Below are 6,000 nucleotides of genomic sequence, written 5' to 3'. Positions count from 1 at the left end.
AAAGCATGTAAGTTGCACTGCAGAAGTCAAATGCATCATGTAATGTCAAGAAACAAGTCACAACGTATACAAGCATGGCAAAGTAAGAAAGTCACATGCATTACTGCATCACTGCATAAAGTGACATGCAGCATTGCATCACTGCACAAAGTCACATGCAGTGATGCAGTGATGCACAAAGTCACACGCATCACTGTATCACTGCACAAAGTCAGATGCATCCCTGCATCGCTGCACAAAGTCACATACCTCCTACGTACTGTGCCCATTGCAATTATGCACAAAGTCACAGGCATCGCTGCATCTGCGGCACAATAGCCGATGCTACAGGCCGTTGATTCGTTCATGACTGCACAAAGTCGAGTCCTGACAGCCGTATCCACTGGATAAGGTCAGTGGCATGCATGTGATCGAACAGGAAATTGCATACACACAGGTACCATGTGTGTATATGGTATAAATATCGTAGCATACCACAACAAAAGTTTTACAGCTATTTCTACCGATATGATCATGACATATACGGTGGTTGATCTATATTCAGCAATGGGTCGCTATTGGGTTGCAGATGGAGATGAATTTCAATACCCATTAAATCCAAATTTGCGTTACTCACGTGCCACCGTCAATACCATGAGAGCTGAGTGGGAATTTCGCAAAACTCGAGCAAACGTTCTCGTTGAGCTATGCCGTGAAGTTAATCTTAAATTTCCTCGCCGGTTAGCCATGCGTATGCCAACTGACACTCCACAGTTGTTGCAAAGGGCATTGCATCGTATCCGCGACGAGGTTAATCGCATTCTCATCATTGTCTAGGGCGACATCAGGACCGTACATGTCACTGTCAGCAAACTGCACAAAATTAACCGTTTCAGCCATATTACCAGCAACTTCAACTGGAGTCGTATGATGGCTATAGGTGGGCACATCTTGGGTGTTATTGTGAAATTCAGTCTCGTATCCACCATGTGAACTTGATTCTCCACCATGGCCATGAAATGTCTGTTGTGTGTAGCCAGCTGCATAACATTCATTTGATTCATACATAGGAGACTGAAATGCTGTCGTGTCAACCCCATGTGTCAGCAATGTAGTGAACGGATGCGATTCCATCTGTGTTACATTCGGAAGATTCTGTACAACCTCTTTCTGAATGTACACTTCCAAACAATTTGGTGGTTCGAAATTTCCACCGATACTTAAAACGGTGTTCAACGCCTCATCGTCATTTATCGGTAATATTTTGTATTTGCTGGTTGCTTGCCACTGGCGATAAGGATATCTACATTTGAAGATCAATCGGACTGTTTCCCCGTAACTTGCGACCTTGGACATAAACATCTCCTCCAAATTGCCAAGTGTGGTGCCAAGTTGCACCATATATATCCCTTTCGGCTCAGCATCATATGACACACCTTCATCGGGATCCCGAATTATGTTTCCCCCCCAGTAAAAGATAATTGGAACAGTTGCCATATACTTGCTTCAATGAAACAATAAATATTAAAATATCAACAATATACATATATTGAATTGTACTTGTAAAATAAACATTAAAATTTGCAGAAGCCACAAATAAAAGCAACCCTCTAATTTTTTATCAATTTATATTTTCCAGGGTTGAAGGAACTGTAGAGGTGAAACATTAATTCAATTTGTATTTTGTCAACTATATATTTGTGTCTCAACTTGATTATTACTTTTTATTCAATAATCTTGTTCACTTATTTTTATTCGTATAACAGAACAACTGAGATTTCATCTATACGTGGAGTTACATATTGTGTCTCATTTACTTCGTATGTGAAGACTCTTATCTTTTCAACGTGAATGTTCTTTGTTGTCATTGCTCTATTGTCTTCATCTAAAAAACACATAACAAGAAGTATACTTGTTGTCTTAATTCTTTCAAATTAGTGGCGAAAAATAAAATAGGTTGACAGATATTTAGTAGAGGGTGACGCGATTGATTTGGACAATATAAAATACAGGGTGCAAACATTGAGAGAGATTTTTTTAACCTGGTGATGTAATTGTTCAGATTTATGGAAAATATAAGTTAATTTGATTTGCTCCAACTTGTGCCATTACGGACCTTAATGACAAAGTTATTTCCTATGTGAACTAGTAACCCTCGTCCATTTTGTAGAGGGCATAGAGGCTTTCTTATAAAATTAAAACAACAAACTGATTTTGGATCATTTTGGATTGTTCTGAAAAGTAAGAAAAAAATTAAATTTATTTACTCCTTTTTTTTCTTACACATACAAAAACAACAAAATTATTACAGAGATAATTTATAATGGCCAAAAATTAGAGATAATTAAATTGAAGTTGGTGGTTAAATGTATGGACTACATTTTGGACAGTTATCCATGTGAATCTATCGGGCCATCCGTACCAATTATTTGGTATTACAAAATACATGCTTACCCATCAACGTGCCAATTTTTTTTTTCCCTTCTTACGTACGAAATTGCTACGGACTATTAATTAAAATAATTTATTACTCTTTTCATGCATATATGTCTGCACACCTCTATGGACAGAATAATTATGATATTTGCTTCCGCCAACCCCTAATTTTGTAAATCTATTTAAGTGGCCTTCGGTAATCTTAGGATTACTGGCCGGTCATACCTATAGTAGCGGGTTTGGGTCGTGATAGAGTGGTATCAGAGCACGAGTTGATTATTTGAAGTGTTTCCATGTTGGATCATTTTGGATCGTTTTGAAAAGTAAGAAAACTTGATTTTGGATCATTTTGGATCGTTCTGAAAAGTAAGAAAAAAATTAAATTTATTTACTCCTTTTTTTTCTTACACATACAAAAACAAAAAAATAATTACAGATAATTAAATTGAAGTTGGTGGTTAAATGTATGGACTACATTTTGGATAGTTATCCATGTGAATCTATCGGGCCATCCGTACCAATTATTTGGTATTACAAAACACATGCTTACCCATCAAAGTGCCAATTTTTTTTTTTTTCCCTTCTTACGTACGAAATTGCTATGGACTATTAATTAAAATAATTTATTACTCTTTTCATGCATATATTGTAACTACTCTAAAATAGCAGCCAAAGTAGATTTTCATTTTCGATGGTAGTGGACAATCACAAAGTGAAAAAGACGATAAGTCAGTTCGTTCAATACCCATTTCAAAAACTTTCTCAAATTTTCTTCAGTTTATCATAAAATTTTAATTTGTACTAGAATACTATTATATGTATTACAAATTCAGCTCATTAAATGTTTTAATCATATTTTGGCTGCTTGACCCCAAATATGACCCCAAATATAGTGAAATAAACCAAACGAAATTAAACCAAATTTTTTTTTTTTAAATCAAATACAGTCAAATTTAAATATTTTCAGAAACCAATAAAAATATTTCTTTTCAATAAAATAGAGTCAAAATTAAATATTTTGATAAACCAATAAAAATATTTCTTTTTAATAAAATAGAGTCAAAATTAAATATTTTGAGAAACCAATAAAAATATTTCTTTTTAATAAAATATAGTCAAAATTAAATATATGAATTTCGGATTTTTTAATCGCAATTCTTAATTAAAAAAAATTACTTTTAAAACCCTAATTTCCTTTTAATTCCTCTTCACAAGAAAAAAAAAACAATTTCCAATTCAACAAATGTACGTTGGTTTATTCAATATTCAAAATATAGACATTTTCATTCACAAACATAATTTCAAAATTCTAATTCCTGATTTGAAATTTAAAAATATAAACATTCAAAATATTCAAATTTATTCAATATTCAAAATATTTTTCTTTTGGGTCCAATGCCAGTGGTGCAATACATAGTAATTAATGGGTGGACATTAGAGATTCTTCTTTCTACTAATAAACCCACTTCGCAAAAGTATGAAACAAAGAACTAGCTTGTTGGTCAAGAGTCTTTTTATAGCTATTTTAGCCCAAACATGACATGCCAAACGAAACCTAAGATTCACAAAAATTAAATTTAGAAGGCATAACACTATTTACATACATCCTAAAATTATATATATTACAGCTAAATTAGCTAATTGCCCAATAGAAATCCAGTCTATGATTTTGCATAATGATGAGTAGCTCTTTCACTTGTTCATGATTTCCCTTCATTTGACTTGATTATGATTGTGTTTGAATCATAACTTTGAACACAGATTAAAAATAAAATAAAATAAGAAAAAAAAAAGAAAAGAAAAGAAAAGAAAATAAAAGAAAATAGAAGAACAAATTAGATTTTATTTTACTCACATTTTTCTTTCTCTTAATTCAAACTCAGTTTTAAGAGATTGATTGACCTGACAAATGAGACACTTTCTTAATCAAAGTTGTATTAGATTTATCATTGCAGAATTGATTGTAAAAAGAGAAAAAAATACTCTCTTTTTTTATTTTTTTTCGGCTGAAGGTTAGATTTGATTTCAAGTTTTTGGTACACCTATTAAAAGACTTGTGAATTAAGTTAATGTGGTCATTTAATGTTGTACCCGAGCCTTGGATTTACCAAGAGAAATAAATAAATTCACCTCATTTTCTTTTTGTCAAGATAAAGAAACATAATCTTAGGGTGTTGTCATTTACTGCATTCCAACAAAAAAATCAAGATTGAGATCTGAGTCGATTTTTTGATATGAGTCGATTTTTTGACAAAAAGGGTTTGTTTGGATATGAGTCGATTTTTTGACTATTTAATTTGGGGCTAAAAAATGTCGTTAGTGATAGGTTTTTTTGACTTTTATGAGAGAAAAAATAAAATATTTATGATTTAGATATAACATTTTGTCTTATATGAATAAAATAACTTATTTTATCTTATATGACTATTTTAGCCCAAACTAATATCCCAAACGGGAGCAAAGCCAGATTGAGTTATTGTGCCCTTTCTTTGACTTGAAACCTTGAAATTTGTTTATGTTCATTTTATTTTTTATTTTATTTTTGGGTAGCCCTATTAATATTTTGGTTTTGTTGTAACGGTCCATGAAATTTTGGGATGATCAAATTATATTAAATCTAGCATTTAGTGAATCTTATCACGTTTTCAAGAGATGAGGATATGTAAAATATTTTGATCCTCCATGTAATTCTCTCTGCCTTAAATTAATCAGAGTATACATATGTGACAAAACTTTCCTATTTTTTTTTTTAAAATTTTAATTTAATTTGTTTTTTGGGGTAGGTCATCCATATGTGATCCTAACACATTCAAAACCCAATAAACAAAACCCCTAAATAGTCCCAAAGAAACATGGATCCTTTGTCTCTTGGGTATCACAATGCAGGTCTCGAGTCTTTACCTCTACAATTTCTCCCAAATTAATGACATTTACATGCTTTGATTTCTATTTTAACTATCTTCATTTGTATAGGAGAATGTAAAACATAAATAGAAATAAATATGATGAAACTTAGATATTTTTGTACATAGACAAAAATGTTCTCACATTTGAAATAATGAAATTAACTAATTTATAAAAAAAAACATAACAAAATAAAATGATAGTATCCTCTTGAATAAAAAAACAAAAAACATTAATATTTCATTATAAATAAAATATAAATTTATAAATCATATAAATAATATTACTTTCTTTATTTGGAAGCTCATTTAACTTGAAACAATTCTTTGAAATAGATTATTGAATTTCACTTACAATTAGATTTTAATCTATTAATTTTATAATATTAGAACCAAAAAAATAAAATCCATTGATGCTATAATATTACAAAAAAAATAAAGCATTTCAATTTATTCCAAAAAATAAAAAACCAAATAAATAAAAATACTTTATTTAAAATTATATAATGACAGTATATGTTTCAAATTAAAAATACTTTATTTTGATAAACCAATAAAAATTTCAGAAAAATTCAAAAACTAACCATGATTCCAAAAAATTCAATTTCATTTCAAAACCCTAACATTGACAGAAAAACCCTAACCCGTATGCCAAAAAATTCCAAACCCTAATTTCATAACC

The sequence above is a fragment of the Camellia sinensis genome, chromosome 15 (genome assembly GCF_055761805.1).
Source record: "Camellia sinensis isolate YWXY chromosome 15, ASM5576180v1, whole genome shotgun sequence".
In the NCBI taxonomy this organism is placed as follows: domain Eukaryota; kingdom Viridiplantae; phylum Streptophyta; class Magnoliopsida; order Ericales; family Theaceae; genus Camellia; species Camellia sinensis.
Note: the sequence above shows the minus strand (reverse complement) of the source record.